Genomic DNA, 19691 nt, shown 5'->3' with positions numbered 1-19691 from the left:
AGGGATGGAGAGAAGAGGAAGAGAGGAAAATCACACGTAAATAAAAATATATGAATTTGCATAACTAATGCCCAGAGACGCAGATTACATAACGCAGTGTGTTGTCAGGGAGAACAAGGACCGAGGGAGGAAGGAGGGAGGGAGGGATGGAGGGTGAAAAAAAAGAAACAGGGATTAGGGAGAAAATGAGGGAGGGATGGACGGGAAGAGAGGTGGAGAGCAGATTTGGAGGGGAAACAGAGAGAAGGAGCGCTTAATTAGGAGGGAAAAGGAGTGGAAAGGAGATAGAGGAGGAGGGAGGGAGGGGAAGAAGGAGGGATTAGGGCAGGGAGGTATGAGAGAAAAAAGACAAAGTGTGATTGTGGCATTAGGAAGAGAAAGAGGAACACGAGAGGGAGGAGAAGGGAAGGAGGGATGACATTTAAAGGGAGGAGAACGGAGGAGTGACGGCAGAAAGGAGGGAGTTTGTGTGATTTGGTTAAAGAAGGGAAGGAGGCGTCGGCCCCTGTCGCCATCAACCCTCCAACACAAACAATCAAAACAGATCATCCCGAATCACGGCGAGCGGCCGTTCAACGCCGGCAGGAACGAGGCTTTGAACGATTCAACGCGTCCAGCAGCTGATTCAACGTGACGGACAAACACTGGGATTCCCAAACGTGGCGGCGGACGGCGTCCAGCCGAGCAGAGCTGAGCTGTCAGAAGAAACCCGAAAACTTCCTGCGAGAACAAAGACGCTGAAATCAGTTGTTATTGGCTCTGATGGAGAATTTGTATCCGAAATTAATGATGACAGCTAGCGATTCTGCAACATCTGCAAAAGTAGTGAAATGCTGCCCCGGCTCTCTGCGCATAAATAAATACAGACCATAATATTTAATTCTGCAACAGTTGGCACAGCACAGTTCGCCGCCATCTTGGATTTATGGAATTATGCTTCATAGTGTAACTGCCATTTAAGTTTAGCATAGCTGAACAAACAGGACTCACAGACGTACGTCTGTTAGCATTAGCTTCATTTTAACAAAGCCAACAACAAAACCAGCCGTACAACAACCCAAAGGGGACAAACCACCTCGGCTGCAGAGGCACACGTTCACCGGCAGCGTTTTCTAAAATAATAATTCACACATCTGTGCACAGTAGCTACAGTCGGGTTTAAGTTTTGATGCGTGGTTAAGGTTAGCATACGCGGCTAGCAGACACTGGCTATGAATGTTGCCATATATACGACTTTAACTGAATCCTTCATAATGGCCCAGTATTGAACTTAATCGCAGTTTTGAGAAACCTCTTTATGCTAACCGGAGTACTGTGATGGATTCTGGGAAACATCATCCATGTTTCAGATCTTTCTCCTGTCATGTTCATGAGATGTTCCACATGTTCAACACATTGATACGAAACTTCAGAGATCATATCCCAAATAAGATAAAACAAACAGGCTCGTATGATGTTCGTCAACAGTGGTGGAATGTCAGCAAGTACGTTTACTCAAGTACTGTAATCGATTACAAATTTGAGGTACTTGTGGTACTTTCTACTTCTAGTTCACAACAATTCAAAGGGAAACACAGTACTTTTTACTTCACTGCATCTATCTGACAGCTTTAGCTACGATTCACTTTACAAGCATAAAAAAACATCTGAAAAGCTTCTAAATTATAATACTTTGTCACAAATGAAGTGTATCAAAGTAATAATGACGAGCAGCCATTTTGATGATACGTTTCATGGTTTCAGCCTCACAGTTTTTGCAACTTTTCCTCTGAATTATCTTTATAATCTTGATTAATTTTTGACTTATTTTGAGGTTTGGGCTGTTGGTCAACACAACAGTGACGTCAATATATCATTAAACAGACAATAACGGATTCTTTCTTCTTGTCCACAACTTTACCTCCTCCCCACTTACTTTCTCCAGATACAATGATGCTCTAAACATCAGTCCTCTGGGTGTTTTACTGTCTGGCTTCTATTTAATTCATTTTTTCTTCAACATTTTCACGTTAACTGATCTGCACAGAACACCGGTGACAAAAACTCGGGCAGGGTGATCTCCCCTTCGGCTCAGACAGATCTTCCAGTGACAGAAACGTCAGTTCCCCCTACAGAAAACACAGTTTGAGTCCCGAGCAAGACACTGACGCACCAGCTTGCTTCGGCTGAGCTAAACACCAAATACTCTAAATATAAACGCAGACTCCAACATGTGTGTGGGAAGCATCGCCGAGGGGGATGCGCAGAAACTATTTCTTGATTTGAAGCACTTTTGGGGGGAAGAAAGGTAAGAACTGAAAGAACACTCGGTTCCCAGCAGACAGACGTACACACAGTTACTCCGCGGTGAATCCGCCGCCACTATCACGTCTTGTTTGCTCCGAAGCAGCCGTCTCCTCGCGCAAAACCCGCCGTACTGTATGGAATCACAATTACACCCTCCCAGCTACCGGCTTCATCTTCCTAAGCTGCTTTCACACAATCGGCTCCCACCAGAGAGAGCTACTGTTTATGATACAGGAGTGCACGTCAGTAAGTATCAGCCGCGGAGAGGAGAACAAAGGCAATCATGCATGATTTATGGTGTACCGTACTGTAGAGCAGACGTATATTCTCAACACGGGGCCTATGCCATTTGACTTTTTGTCATTTGTAGCCTTAAATACATTCATTTTGAGACGCGGCATCTTCAGCATTGTCTCTTCCTGAAGCTAATCTGTGTTAACGGGATGTATGCATTGTGTTGTGGGTCTTGCTGCGAGTGAAATATCCCATTAGGGAACCTGAGTTTGAAGCAGAGGCTCACCCAGAAGATTATCCTCATTTTGTCCTTTTTTTTTTTAGTCTGTTTCAAGGAGGCAAACAAACTTTTGCAACTCCTGAACTGTTTCTTTACATCCTGTATGCAAAATAACTGTCAGAGCTGTTATCTCTGTTAACATATATTAATAATTATATTAATATATTAAGACTGGATCTGTGTTTTTGAAATATAAAATGACATATGTTTCATGACTGGAGGCTGCATTAGCTTCTTCAGTGGAGTCAAATTGTTCCTAAAGGGTGACGACAGCATATTTAATACTTTAAATACAACTTCCTGATCATACTTAAATCCTGTTCCTTCAGGTTTTAAATGCATGACTTGTCATTGTAATGGAGTATTTTTACAGTGTGGTGTAGGTACTTTTAGTTGAGTAAAGGATCTGGATAACTGCTCTAACGCTGGACCACTACGACATGTATTTGTGGTATGATCTACTTTGGATGTGTGCGCCATTTTGAAATGATTCAAAGATGCTGAATTGTAATGAAAAGCTGCAGCGTCGGTCACTTTTTTGGGAATTTGGCTCTGATACCTTCAGCACGCACAACAGACCTGGCAGATGATGGCCATGCAGAGGTACAAAATTTGGTACAAAACAGTCAGAGCTGACTCATTTTTCAAACGTTAAACCCTGATTGTGGTAACTGCAGCACAGGCTTCCTGAGCCTGCGGGGAAAATGAGAGAAAGGCCGACGTCAACATGTTGTGAGAGACGTCATGGGGGCTTGAGTGCTCGCTGGGAACATCTTTTCAAAATGCTGGCTTCCTTCGCTCATTGTTTACAATAAAAAAAGATGCACTCTGAAGATCGCTCAGAGCACAGCCAGTACCTCAACAGGGCACGGAAAAAATACGACGTTCCAGCTTTAGCATAAAAAAGGACTTCAGGTTTTCTGCAGCTGCATCATGAGTTCAGGTGTACAGCGTTTCAATACAGGCAAAATGTCAAGACAAGCTAAAGGTTTTTGAGCCATAATTAGTTTTACAATCTTTCTGTGGTGCCTGTTTGTTTTGAGAAGGATATTTAGAGCTAATTAATGTCAGACTGCTCTGTAACAGATGCCTGAGGGTGATCTTTAATTAGATTTTGGATACTACGCTGACACACAAGGTCGAAGGTGTGAAACAAGTGGGTCAAAGACGAAACCAGGTTTTCAGTGCACCAAAAAATAAAATTCGTGCACAACTATAATATTTGTCTTTTTTGGGTACCTTGGACTGTCTAGTTCTTAACTTTAATATTTTTTAAGAAGTGAATTGTGTACAACATGTGCTTTTACTCTGTTTTTTAAAGGGTGGCCCTTAAAATGTCATTCAGTGTAATAAAACTTTTTTTTCCAAAACAATATGTATGCAATCACAAAAATGAAATAAGTCAAACTACTTACTAAAGTACTATATGTAGAGTGATCATTAGAAGTATAATGATGCGATAGGTCCTAAGTCTCCATATTATGAGACAGTCATTAATCTTCCAACAAGTCACTTCAGCCCACTTCCTCACATAAAGTTGGGAAATGGAAAGGAAAATCTATTCAAAATCCATTGTAATTCACGTGTTGGTATGTGTAAGTGTGCATTATTCTAAACCAATACTTATGAGACATGTACTTCATTTTTTTATGCCAATATGGGCATTACACCAATGGACCACAATGGTTACACCAAATGACCAAATGACGTGTTTTTATCAGAAGCTATGTAAATTGATACAGATCACAGCAATGTTATTATTACTCTTAGTATACCACAATATGCACTCTCCTAAATACATGACAGAGACCAATTTTGAAAAGAAAATTGTATTTATTATTTTTAAGAGCATGTAAGTTAACAAAAATGCTGCAGGGTATAACAGTGTAAAAAAAATGTGAAAAAAAACCTTGAAATTGTAGACGGCGGCTACAACAATCTGAAGTCTACATTTATACAAATTAAATCTTCCACAATAATGGAATTTTCAAATGATATAGGTATGCCACAATTTATGGCTTAGCATTACTTACACACACTGTGTTGCTGCTGTAAACTTGTCCCAGTCTGATTTGACAAGTTTGGACTGCCTCATAGTTAAGGGCTCTGGCTCAGATATAACAGCCTTCACATCTGATCTGAAATAAAAAACTTTGTCTGCTCTTTCTGGCCACACAAAAGCATTCTTTTGGCTGCACTGGCTGGGAAAGAGGTCTGGAAAGCTCTTCAACGGGAATGTCAGGGGAGTCTGGTGTGAAGTCCAGTTTTTTGGCACGTTTAGCTGCCCGGTGCTTCCTTTGATTTTCCCGCCACTGTTGTCTTTTCTTGATGACTTCATGCTCTGACAGAAACTTGATTGGTTGATGGTCAGGATTTGCACCCAAGGCTGCAATTTTTCTCTTCTTATAGTTTTCTCTTCTTTTTGCAAGTAGTTTTTCCCGTTCTATTGGGTTTGCATTTATTCTTTGCCTGTGTTTTGCCACTGCCGCTTTGTTGGAAGGCATCTGTAAAAATATATAAATAATGTCATTAGAAATATATAATATCATCAATAATGACAGCATACATCATACATAAAAACAATATCAACATCGGTAATGGAAATGATGGCCATAATAAGCTTGTGCCCAGGTGTGGACAGTTAACAAGCCAGGAACAAACACTTTGTCTGCAGAAATGATGTTGGTGTTTTACAGCTATAACAGCACTGATTACACAGAATGACACTGTCCTTGCACTGAATGACATTATTATACATTTTACATCTTTTATGGGCAAATACATAGCCACCTACATTAAAAAGTGCATATGATCTACACAGTTCAGTGCAATTACTTCCAACACATACTGCAATACATTTGTTTCAATTAAATTTCAACTATAAAAGTGACTTTTGACATTTCACTGAATGACATTTCATTTTGTGTCCATTGGTACCACATCATAAAAACATGAATATATCACATATTTTAGAGAGGAAAACTCACCTTCTGCTACCACCTCCGAAGCCTTCAGGAGTCCTTCTAACGATGGAACAGGTGTTCAGCTGACTATATATTAGATTGGTCGTTAAAAAAGGCCAGCTTTATCTCATTACACTGAATGATCTGTAATTAACTTAGAAGTGGGCACAAAAGTCCCCTAATGATTTCAATATCAAAACGAAGGAGTATTGCAAAGTGCTTTTAATATGATAAGACCAACACCTGTACAATTATGCCAGGGTAGTTACAATACAACTTTATTTATTTTTTCACATGAATATTTAAACATGTTTCATTGAAATTGTAGTTCGTACCATTACACTGAATGACAAATATGGACTTTATGAGCTTATTTCACATATGCAGATTCATTTTTTTTCATCAAAAGTTACTGACATTACAAAGTGGACCATGTACTTTCACCTGATGTATCCAAAATGTAATCCTCTCCTTCTCGGGGTACTTTTATGTGTCCGTACTCAAAAAAAAGGGCGTCTCGTCTTTGACCCAAGTGTGATCTGTGACACCAAAGCTCCCGGAGTGACCTCTTGAAAGGTAATTATACAGCAATTCAAAACACATGTATGAAAATGAAAGGGGTTTAGTTCAAGTTGGAGTTAAAAGTACATTAGAGGTATTTTCTAACAACTACTGTGATTTTGTAACTGCAATAAAAATCCATCAACAGCCTTTAAACATTTAGAAATTACTTTATGCATCTGTATGAAAAATACCGGCTTTCATTAAGGCATGAAGCTTTGGACTTATATCAACCACACCATGGATTAGTGGATACATAGCTGATTTAACAAGTTAAATATATGATCTTGTGTGGGTGAGAGCGTGCATCTGTGTATTTGCGAGTTAAGTTATATGTGCTTAAGTCACACAAGCCTCTGGAGTTTCTGAAAACGTGGCACAAATTACTGTTAACACACAACGTAGAGAGAGAGCGAGTGTTAAGTACCTTAGTTACCGTCATACCTTTGAGACATCACTGTTTCTGCGACTGTGTGCAAAGAATTTCTCACTGTTCCTACTGCACATCAACACAGCAAGGAGTCGTCATCTACCTAACAAGGTTTTTCACAGGCTGGAAGCCTCACAGGATTCAGGCTCATCTCCAAAACACACCACCACTGCTGCAGTGCAACGGCAGATCATACGGGCCCATTAGAAGCTAACAGGAAGCAAGACGAAGCTGGATGTCAGCAGGCCCAGAGACTGACTGGTCAAAAAAAAATCAATGACAGGACTGTGGACTTCATGTTGTACTGTTCCGTGTCTCTACCTCAACAGTCAGCTTCTCTTCATGAGCCGTGACAGCTGAGACATAAAAAGAAGACAACCCGTCACTTGACGCAAAGACCATAAAAGAAGACAACCTGTCACTTCATAAGAGAAAAATTCAAAGTACAGTGGCCATGATGTGCCAATCAGAGAGCAGGTTCAGAGGAAACGTGCTGCTTTGGAGGAGGATTGATGATAGAAAATAGGACAATGGTGGAACGTTAATGTTAACACCACCACTGATGTTTACATCTCAGACAAGAGGGGAATTCACAATAGAGCAGCCTGGAAAACATTCAGGACACTTTGTTGAGCATTTCAAAAAGATCTGCCATAACTAGCTACATTAGCCTGTCACAGATAACCTATTGTTTATCATGTCATCTTGACAAATATTAAGTTAAATACTTGTAACTGTTTATAAAACACTCTGAGTCAGTTTGAGCAGAAGCTAAAAAGTTAGCTAACTTTGCTAAAGACTCACAATCTGAACAGTATTGACAATTATGAAAACGGTTAGCTAACTTAGCCCGTGACTCGAAGTCTGAACAGTACTTACAAATGCTGAAATGGTTAGCTAACTTAGCTAGAGACTCACAGTCTCAACAATATTGACAGAAGCTAAAACGGTTGGCTAACTTGGCTAGTGACTCAGTCTGAGCAGTATTCAGAGAAACTCAGCCTTTCTGTTAGCTAAAACGATAACGCACTTTCAGTTGGCACAGTTAGCCATTACAGTGCTGTTCATGTCACAACCCACCTATCATTGTTCACGTTATCACGACCAATGTTTAGTTAAATACCTGTACCTGGGAAGAAAAAAACTGAATCACAGTCTGAACAATATTAGCAGGAGCTAAAACAGGTAGCTAATTAGCTAGCAAGTCACAGTAACAGACGCTAAGTGGTTAGCAAACTTAGCTAGCAACTCAGAGTTTAAGAAGCTTGCAAACGCCAGCCAGTGTAGCCTGTCTGTTAACGCACCTCACTGGGTTGGGCAGACATTTTTTGATGGATATTGTCAACTGCTTCTATTATCCAAAGATATTAAGTTAAATAAACGTCACCTCCCCTTTGTCTCATGGGTATGTTTCCATGCTGTCACAGCGATAATACTGTCTGAGACACAGGAAAACAACTGAATGAATTTGCTGAAGGGAACTCTTATTTTCCAAGTGTTTGCTCTGCTTCCAAAATAATATGTTTCATCTCAAGACAGCTGCAAATACCTACAATCTCTCGGCCTAACAGACAGACAGACAGCTAAAAATGAAAACGTGTTTTCAGGATAGCGCGGACTATACTGTGTTGAAGGGTGAAACCAGGAAAACAGGTATATGATAGTGTTTTGGTTGTGTTTTCACAGGCGTACAGATGCATTTTCTGACCTCAAAATACTTTCAGACCCGGGAGCTGACAGCACAGACTGCTTTGACGGATACACGAGACAAAGGAGTCTTCGGGGATACTTGTTTCCTTTGAGGTTAACGGTTAATTCTTGATTAAAAGCTGAGCAGCAGCCATGCACACACAGAGCACATCCACTCCTCCTCGGCCGAGATGTCACTCTTTTCCCTCCTCCCTTATGTAACCACACCGCGGTGACATGAAAAGGAAGGAAGATGGAGGGATTGGATGGAGGAGAGATACAAGCCTCTGGGCATCACTGGGCAGATTTAGGAAAAAAACTCAATCTCCACAGTCCTTCTGAGTAAAGATGGTTCTGGAGAGGAATGCATAGCAATGACAGGATGGTTCAGGTTTAGAGAAACATGGCGAATGTCGAGTTCAAGTTCGCGGGTTCAATCCCCAAAAACGCTTGTTCATGATCATGTCCTGTCAAATTTCTGTTGAGCTGAACAGCAACACTCCAGTAAATGAGGAACAGCCGTTTTTAATCTCAAACATCAGCCAATATTGGATTAAATAGATCAATTACACAAATATCCAAGTCAGCGCTGGAGTCTAAAACACCATAGGCAATGCAAATATGTGTTTCCAAAATGTGTTTTTAATCACTAGTCTGTGTGGAGTGAAAATGAAGCTGAATGGACCTGAAACATTTGGGCGCGATCAGCGAATGGGAGTGCTTGAAAGCATTCAGGTTAGCAAGATTTACCCTGACAGCAAACATTTTAAGTACAAGACGGACAGAGTTTCGGACAAGGAAAAGCCAGGTGATGTTCCTCCAGCAGCCACTTCAAATCCAAAACATGCCGATGCCTCCTTGCTCTCTCAAGCTCACTGTCAACATGGCAGAGGAGCCTTGTGCTGTTTGTGTTTCATGTTTCATGTTCAGGTTTTCATCTGCACGACAGAAGCAAAACCACCACAAACAGATGGAGATCCCATTCTTAATGCAGCCAACCGAGGTCTAATTGAGATGTGGGCAGCCATTCAGAGGTCTGGAACCAAGCAAGGACTTAATGAGAAACGTTTGTGAAATGCACTAAATGTTCTTGCTTTAGTGACTCTTTTTCTGGCTAACAGAGGAGGTCAAGGGAACCGCTGACTCAGGGGAATGGTTTTCGTATCTTCAGAGCATCATAACATGCATGGTTGGAAGCAGAGTGGGAGCCAGACCGACGCATGCTGGCGGTCTTACAGCCGCAAGTGCAGAGATGATGGTTTCCACACAAATGTCGGGGAAATCGGCAAAAGAACATGCAGATTAATGCGTGTTTCCATCCATGACTGTGATGCCAATGTTAAGAGTTTATCAACATAAACAGCTGGTGGCGCTATTTCCCCAGTCAGGTACCCTTAAACCACCACAGAAGAAGAGGGCGGAACAAGATGACAGAGTTACATGAGCGCTAGCGAAGATGGCACCAGTCAACTGTCACCAACTGTGACAATGCAGAAAACGTGATGGAAATATGACATCTCTGTTTGCTTCATGCAGAAACTTGCAGTTCACACAGATCTGATGATTTCGTCTGCTGCTGCTGCTTTCCATCTTTTATTCGCTAAGTGTGTTTCCGTCGTCCTTTGCCGCCTTTAACTTTTATTCATAAACCAACTTTTCCACCTCGGCGAAGCCTAAAAACTTTTTTTAAAATTGAAATATGCAAAAAAAAGTGATGGATAGAAACTCACCCACTGATACAATATAACCCAGTGATGAGACAGTGAACCCACTGACCTTCTCTATAATTTAACAGTGGCAAAGAGGTGAGAGAGGATTGAGGCGTTACTCCCAGCTGACGCACAGAAAACACAGGAGTGATACTTTTACTGCGCCCACTCTCACAGCAGGGAGATACATGGCACACATCCTCACGATGACACACAAATGCAGAAAACTTGTCCACAGTAGTCTGTGCTGCACTGTGTCCACACCACACACAAACGCACAAAAAGTTCCACGATGCACCGACTCCACACTGACACACACACGCACACAAATGCATCAGCGAGGTGTTGTGTGTGGTTATTTTTCTCTGAGGCCTATTACTAATTCATTCCCCTCGGTGTGAGTGGGAGTGTCAGCAGGGAGGACACAGATTTAGACAAGCTGTTATCACTGGACACACACACACTTTCTGTCTCTCACATGCACAGATGAATGGATAAACAGAAGTTAGCCATCGCTCATATTTAATCATTTCATCACCCACGTACTCGCGCAGATTTCGTGCATGCGGGATAAAAATACACACACACACACTTGAGGAAATGTGCAGTGGTTGATAGGCCGGGAGCTGAACGCCAAGCGCTAACCTGTGTGTGTGATGGCAGGCTTATGAGGCACTGTTAGCATGAGCCCAGCACTCAGCAGCTCCGTTTATGTTCATCTTAAATAATGCTGTCACTGCCCGCTGAACGGCCTGGCTAAAACAGAGTGTGTGTGTGTGTGTGTGTGTGTGTGTGTGTGTGTGTGTGTGTGTGCCGGCCAGTTAGTAAAAGCCACGCAGTAAACTACATTTACTGACTACAGCGAGACCCGAACCGAACGTTAGGCGTCCTTCTGTGGGCCGTTGTCTGCTTAAAGTCCGGCCCATGCAGATATTATATTTGCTATCAGTGCAGAGTTTACTTAACTGTGTGAAAATGAAGAAAATATGTGCTTTTTCTTTTCATCCGACTAAAGCATCTCTAGTATCTCCTCAGAAATATGTAAGAAATATGAATATAAAATATAAAACAATATGAAATACGTAAATGAAAATATGTAAACTATGTGTATTAGGCTGCAATAAATAGCAGTGAGTAATGGATGCTAATACTATAATAATAACAATGCTAACAATAACAATAATATATATTAATTCATAGTAGTATATAATAATAATGATGATGGGAAAACATCCTGCCATGTCACCCGTCAGTAAAACAGAATTGTGGTGAGACAAGAAGAAAGCTTTTTAATTAAAAGGAATAATTACAGACCTTTCACAGATTTTGATATCTTGTGTTTTGGTTTTGGACGCCACGTTAATCTCTGAAAAGATTAAAGTGGCGTGTCCACTTTACTCGCGAGCTTGAGTAAACGTCCAATCCAGTGGGACGGAAGTCAATTAAGGAAAACTGTGGCAGAATGAACGAGACCAAAATAGCATGCAACCACCTCCGAACGCTGCCAAGCTCAATCTGAGTCACACCCTCGTATAAAACTGGAAAAACTTGTATCATTCGCCACTTTTCGTGCCTCTGCCCGTGCCAGAGCAGCCCACTCACCCCGGTGGCTGAACGAGCTATTAGCCGAGTGTGAATCAGAGGTGTTGCGGCAAGAAAGGTAAACAGGAAGCCGGCGGATTCGTCCCCTGATGGACCAATGATGACGCACGGTGAGTCGAGACTGGACAAGGAGAGGAGTGTGTCACGTTAGATCTGGGATCCTTATTGGCAGGAAAACATTTGAATTTGACCACGAACACCCAATTTACTCATGAGATCTGTAGTGTTTGGACCAGTATTTACTGGTGTTTCAGCCTGAGTTTGGTCCAGTATTTACTGGTGTTTCAGCCTGAGTTTGGTCCAGTATTTACTGGTGTTTTAGCCTGACTTTGGTCCAGTATTTACTGGTGTTTTAGCCTGACTTTGGTCCAGTATAAAACACCTCTTAAAATGTATCAATATTCAGCTTTGTTTTGGAGGTTCGCCTGGTTTTGGTGGATGCATGTGCACGTAGGTGATGTACGATGGACAGTCTATTGACTTGAAAGCACGTTTTTCCCCTGACTGTCCATTATCCTCCACCCAGCAGAAGGTGCAGGACATTCCTTCATGAAACAGGCGGTGTAAACATACTGCTTAAGTATCTTTCTCAGGACGCAGCGCAGCTCTGATGCAGAGGCAGTCCCAGCTGTGGCAGATATCTGAGCTTTTTAAGGAGACTTTAGCCAAACAAGATGACGGCTGCTAATTAACGTGCCCACTGGTCTGGACACAGGCGCGAATGTTCCCTCACAACACCTCAGATTTACTCCCAGTGGCTAAATTGGTGGAAAACTGAGCGTGTGCACGTGTGTTTATGGGTGTGTATGCATGCATGTGCAGCCCCCTGACTGCTGCAGCCGGCGGCCCGTGTGCAGCTCAGTGCTGCCCCCTGCAGGAGAAGCAGGTACACAGCAGAGACAGTGACAGTGAGGGAAGAAGAAAGAGCATTAGATATTTATGTGCTGAGCAAAATATATTGAATTCTGTTTCTATTCTACTCCAAAAAGAGTTAAAAGGACACTGAAGCACTGAAAAGTATTACTAATGGAATCTGAACGTAATGTTTTCATATTCATCCAAACATTACACACACGGCGTATTGAGTAACATCTTTGAGATTTGCATACTTAAGCCACTAATTGCAAACACTCACAGACTCATATGACTCACTCCAGATGTTTCCAATGATCCTTTAAACAGCACAACCGCAAACACACGATATACAGTCACACAGCTGAGGAGCAAACAGCTGCTGGTGTTCTGTGTTTTTCTTATTCTTAACAAATCCCGTGAAAAGACCGAAGATGACAAGGAACTGATCCGACCAGCAGGTATCAAAACCTGACTCCTCTGTGCCATTGAGCTCCGTTGTTCTCCAAAAACTGAATCAATGAGCAGGTTCCTTCATTAGCATGAAAACAAACACGCTGTAGTTTACTTTGACTCCCACATAAAACATCCTGCTGCACCGAATGTGGATCAATCCACCATTGAAAATAGTCCCGATCAGACTCACTAAGTCCTCCTGTTTGAGACAATAAAACTAAATATCTGTGACTGTTTTTCACAGATTTACATCTTCAGTCGGCACAAACACACGGCGCAAAGAAACAAGCTGATAAATCTGCGTCTTATCAAATTTACCGCAAATGTCATCAAATATAAAACGAAGCCGTGAAAAATGAGGCGACACGAATGTGATTTTGCGGCGTTAACGCATCAGTAAAGAGCGTTAAACGCCGATCTTTGAAGACTTCTCACCCTGGATAAACAGTCTGAGTGACGGCTGATTAACGGACAGGAGCGTCTGTGGCGTTTCCAGCACTCACACGCAAACGCAATCACATAAATACAGTTTCTAAATCAACGCACACACTTTCACCACAAGGGTGTGTGTTCCTCTCCTCTGCAGTCAGACCTGGCTGTCTGCAGTTATTAGACTCTGGAAGTAATTTATAGTGACATGAGCCACAATTCATCCTCGCCCTCCCTCCTTTCACTCGTTTATCCTCCTCCTCCCTCCTTCCTTAAATCACTTTCCTTCCTCTCTTTCCACGTCTGTCTCGCCTGATTTCATCCTTTATTTCCTCAATCACGCAAAGTTCCTCCTTTCCATCCTCTCTCCACCCTTTCCTTCCCCTCATCTCTCTTCCATTGCTCACTCATTCCCCTGTGACTTCCATTCGCTCCCTCTTTCTTCTTCTGTCATATCTCCTTCATCACACACACACACACACACACACACACACACACACACACACACACACACACACAAAGTGGGGGACGAGCGAGAGGGTGGAGTAATGGGATTGAGTGTAATGAGGAGGTGTGTGTGTGTGTGTGTGTGTGTGTGTGTGTGTGTGTGTGTGTGTGTGTGTGTGTAATCAGAGGGCTAATCCACCTGGCTCACACACCACGGAGAAGCTGCACTGAAGTGAACGCAAACAAAACAATCGACAGGTTTTCTCTCTCTGTGTGTGTGTGTGTGTGTGTGTGTGTGTGTGTGTGTGTGTGTGTGTGTGTGTGCGCGTGTGCAGAGACAAGTCCCCATAACTCTTTATAATGTCAGGTGAGGAGCTGGTTTCAGGTAAGTCTCCAGGAAATGAATGTAAGTCAGTGTCATGTCCTCTGAAGTGATGGAAACGTGTGTGTGTGTGTGTGTGTGTGTGTGTGTGTGTGTGTGTGTGTGCATTCATGTATACAACCTGTGTGTGTATGCAAAACACATCATCCCAAAAAAAAAACCTGGCACAAATGGACATATACTGATGTCATGGTCTGTGCTGAATGAGTGTGTGTGTGTGTGTGTGTGTGTGTGTGTGTGTGTGTGTGTCAGTCGGGGCCTAATTGAAGAGCTGCATGCGTTTAGCCGTGTTTGCTAACAGGAACAAAGATCCAATTTTATGCTAATTACTGACGCGGAGATTTGCGTCACTTTGATTGTGACGGCGAGACGGACGAGGAGATAGTTAACGTGATCCAGGGATGGAACACACACAGAGACATACACACGCACACACACACACGCAGACACATACACACGCACACACACACGCAGACACATACACACGCACACACGCAGACACACACACACGCACACACACACACACACACACACACACACACACACACACACACACACACTGGCTGCCACATGGAGACAATGTCTGTATTTTTGGATCTAATAACCCTTATTTTCGATACACGCTCTTATTATGCTACGGTTGCCGTGGATACAGCCAAATCAGCCTGGCGGGAAACTGCAGTGCCACATGTAATTCACACACACGCACACGCACACACACACACACACAAAATCATGTTTCCAGCACTTTTGGGGACATTCCATAGACTTCCATTCATTCCCTGCAGACTTACCCAAACCATAACCATCACCACCACTTACCTTAACCTTAACCTTATCTTAACTTTACCTCAACCTTACCTTAACCTTACCTTAACTTTACCTTAACCTAGTCTTAACCTTAACTTTACCTTAACCTTCACTCTAAAATGTGATGATTTACGCTCTGGGGACTTTTTTCTGTCCCCAAAAAGAAGACGAGTCCCCACCAAATGACTGTGTAAACATACTTATATCCTCACAGCGTCACAAATACACACACACACACATACACACACACACACACACACACACAGAAAAACATGAATGACTCAGTATTCCAGTCAGTTACAAGTCCAGTTTGGTGTATGTTCATGTTTTATAGATTATAAGGATATTTTAGGCTAATGCTAACACATAAAAGCTGGTATTGCTTATTTCCAAGAGTTTGCGTCATGAATTTGACTCCTCCTGTACATTTTATCACATTCATGTCAACAGAATCTAAAGCAGAAACGTACAGTTTTGATTGTGAGATGGCCTCTGACGCAGCCTTTAGCACTGAAACTCCTCACTAAAACCTCAAACTAAAAGCTCAGTTACTGCAGTGAAGTTCTGTTGGTGTCTGTTTGTCATCATGGCGATGTTATCAGAACACAATGGAGCAGTTAACTGAACAGAAACTGTGGTCAGGGACAGATGACTCAACTCATCAATAACCAGGGTTTAATAAAAGGCTGATGTCACCACCCGCCCGCTCATTACATGTAAAGTCTACAAAACAAAATCTAAATTTCGTAACAGTTTTATTGTAGAAATAATTTGGTTGTTTTTCAGGCTGAGAGGCAGAGCTGCGGCTCTGATGATGCACACAGCCCAGCTGATCAATATCAAAGTTTAAATTTCCTCTCACAACCCCATCTAATTATGACCGATCCCGTCTGCCTCCGCCTCGGCAAAACACTGATAAGACTTCCTTCGTTTGCCGACATCGTGACTCGCAGGTCTTATTAATTTCCACAAAAGGAAAACATAATGCGATCGATCGATCGCTGCCACCTCAGCTCAATCAGATCCTGATCGATCTATTCAATAACGAGGATGTATGTGGCCTTGATTGTGTGATGTGTAAAGTGCTCTTTTTGTCTGAAGGCTGAAGTTATCAAACCACTTAAAGCGCACAAACATTAATTTTGAGTTTGATGTGAGTTTTGATTGAAACAGTAAATGATGAAACACTTCAGAAACGTGGAAAACTTCTTCATGGAGACTCCTGATAAACGTGAACAAAACAGTCCTTTATAAGGTTTCAGAAAAAATCAAAAATGATGTTAATACTACAAAAAAACCCAAAGAAAGATAAAATACAATACGATCTGCAGATGGAGGCTGGCAAGCCTGAATTTGAAGAAGCAGTAGGAAGCTAACCGACGAACTGCTGCGGACAGGATCAACAGGAAAACTTATTTTAGCCACCTAAAAAACAAAAAACAACATCAGTTTAAGAGCATGCTATATCTTTAATATTTTCACTGCTGCCCTTTGTGATTGGAAACTGAAGCCGTTTTATCCATCTATGCTCTCTTCAAAGCCACCAGACTCCTTTGACAAAAGCAGTCATTTTACTGGTTCTTTGAGGTAAAATTATTGCTTTTGTCAATGGGGTCTGGTGGCGTCACAGAGAGCGAAACAATGGCTTCAGCTTCCTGTTAGAAATGGCTGTAAAACAGTGTAAATATTGAAAATATAGTGTACATTTAAACTGATATTAGGCCTTTTTTTGGCGGCTAAAACACGTTTTGCTGCGTAGAGCCGTGCATTGCTTAGTTTCAGACACCAGTACTCCAGCTGCTTTCCAAACTGGGGGCATGCCAGCTGCCATTTACTACAGGTAACACACTGACTTTGAATAAGTACCTCATACAGCGCCGCTTCAAAAAACCATCCCTTTAAGGCATGAGGGTACTTATTCAATAGATGCAGTTGTTCTCAGCTGCTCCTGAGCTGAAAAAGCACAACGATATAAATGCAAAACAAGCTGTTGTTTGTTCCACATATGCATGACGTTCCGCATCAAACACAGCATAAATACTCACTGTTACAGTAAACAAATCCAGATTGGTTAAATCTGCTGATACGCCAGGAATATGGCGTGGAGCGTCTAATAACCACAATGATCTAACGTGCATCGCTGCCAGTGAATGAGTCATTGTGAGATACACCTTAAAAGGGAAAGAGGATGATCTCAGACAGTCAAAGGTTCAAGTTAAAAGCCGTTTCCCAAAGCAGGATTCCTAATCTTTGATGTCATTCATTTTCTGCAGCCGCACCGCCGGCTGTGTACGAGCATCTGACTTCGTGTTATTTCAGCTTCCCGACCCAAATATGAGCTTTATCTTAATTTGTACTCGTCTCCGAACTACAAAATCCCTTCAGATCCCCTTAAAACTCTCCTTCAGTGATAATCTCACATCATTTAAGTCAAAATGAGGTCAGCGGCAGACACTCCGCTCTTTACGGGCACGTTTGATGGTGCTGCGTCGAGTGTTTAACAACAACAAATTAGAAACATGTTCATGCTGAGGTGCTGGAATCATTAGCATAAATACATGAGACGATCACAAACAAGGCTTGAAGCACCTCGACGGCACTTTGAGCCAACAGGCCAGACTCCAGGCAAAATCTGTAACCAAGCACATTAACTCGAGTACTAATGGACTTGTACTTCAGTCTCAGGAGGAAATGTACTTTTTACTTCACTACAATCACCTTTAATTAGTAGTTACTTCACAATTTAACATACGAAGAGATACAAGTACATCTGAAACGAAGTCCGGTGCTCTACTGACCGATAATTAATTAAAATTAAAAAGGTTAATGGTTTAAATCATGTTTTAAGACAAATGTAAGGATTTGCTACATTTCTTTTTTTCCAATTTCAATTTATTGTTAACAATATTTGGATTATTTGTGGAACTAATTAGCAGATTAAGTCATAATGAAAATATTCATTATTAAAAGTAACAGTAAAATCCAGCTTTTTCATTAATGCATAAGAAATAAGAATCTAATGATATAATATATAACAATACAACAGTGACAGGGGACATTTTTCTGCATTGAGTGCTTTTACTTTTAATACTTTAGTCCTGATTAAATTTACACACTTTTTCAATGCAGGACCAAATTTGAGAATCGCTGCAAAAAGTCTTGTTTGTACAGTTTAATACAAAAGACAGAAGAAGAAAAAGTTGTTTTTTCCTTAAGAAAACATGCAAACAAACAAAACAAAAGCACAAAGTGTTTCCAGGGGACACTAAAAAGTGACGCACATGCCTGGTTTGTGCTTGTTGTTGCCATGGTTTTCTTTTTGTTTTGATTTTCAGGGAAATCAATCTGAACTCTTGACTTCAACAGACTCCACCAACTCCAGGCTGTTAGGATGGACTGTGTGTGTCCTCACTGTGTGCAGCTGTAAATTCACACACACACACACACACACACACACACACACACACACACACACACACACACACATACAGTCACTGATTATTTATCACAGTGATTGATAACACACACACACACTGCAGATATCGCTGGACGGAGCCCTCTGCTGACTCAGCTGTTTCTACCAGAGGTCAGGAAGTTTGCATCTGTGCGTGTGTCCCGCCTCTCGCCCCAGAGGAAAAGACTGCGGCAAACAGACAGGAAGTGATGTCACGGGTCCTCCAAGGTCAATGGCTTCCTCTTCGCCGCCCTGCTCATCTCACTTTCTGCCTCTCTCTGTCTTTCCTCTCCCAAGGTCCATCTCTGCGACCTTTGACCCCATCAGAGGAGGTCAGTGCGCACTCGTCCTGCTGTAGTCCATCAATCTCCCTTTATCGCTTCGCCTCACGCACACACACGCACACACACGCGCACACACACGCTGACCCTGTGGTGAATACACATGCTCTGCTGCTGTGCACACTGGGACACAGATGGTCCAAGGTGTACGGCTCGCACACACGCTCAGGACAGCTGTCAACATCCAAGTGAATCACACACGTGTTTCAGGGTTTCAAAATAAAAGTTCAAAAGGACAGAATGACGGCGGGAGACACGGAGGACAGACTCCACTGACGGCAGCCGTTTGAAATGAACCCTGAGTCCCGCAGAGGACGATCTCTGCACACGGCCACCAGCCCGCCATCGCGCACGCCAGCGCGTCTGCGCTTTGAAAGGCGACACGACCGCGATACACAGTGTCGCTTTAACATTTCATGCTGAACAACACTTGTGCTGCTTTTAATATTTCATGCCGCAAACTGCAGCAGCGGGGAGGCGGGATGAGTCGCACAGCAGAGACACACGGTGCTTTTATTTCAGCCTCTGCCGTTCAACAAAGTGTGATCCTGCTGCACTTTTGGTAAACTTGCCACCAGGTCAGAGATGCTCTGCTTGATTTTTGTAGTCGAACCACAGCAGACAGCTGGATCACAGATGTGGACGCTCGTTCATTCACACCTATAAATCCAGCTGTGGCAAGAGAAGGCAGCAAAAAGTCGTGTTGGCTCTGTTAGAAGTGGAATTTGTTGGTTTTATATCAAGTTAAAGCACATTCTTCTACATA

The 19691-nt window shown here is 42.3% G+C and overlaps 1 protein-coding gene across 4 annotated transcripts in view; it reads right to left on the bottom strand.

Annotated features, from left to right (window-relative positions):
- The window catches only part of nhsl2 (NHS-like 2), a 129394-nt gene that overhangs the window by 40779 nt on the left and 68924 nt on the right, over nt 1-19691 (bottom strand). The window lies entirely within an intron of this gene.

This window comes from Chaetodon auriga, chromosome 24, assembly GCF_051107435.1.
Source record: "Chaetodon auriga isolate fChaAug3 chromosome 24, fChaAug3.hap1, whole genome shotgun sequence".
In the NCBI taxonomy this organism is placed as follows: Eukaryota; Metazoa; Chordata; class Actinopteri; order Chaetodontiformes; family Chaetodontidae; genus Chaetodon; species Chaetodon auriga.
The sequence above is the reverse complement of the archived record's forward strand: the minus strand, read 5'-3'. Positions and strand labels throughout refer to the sequence as shown.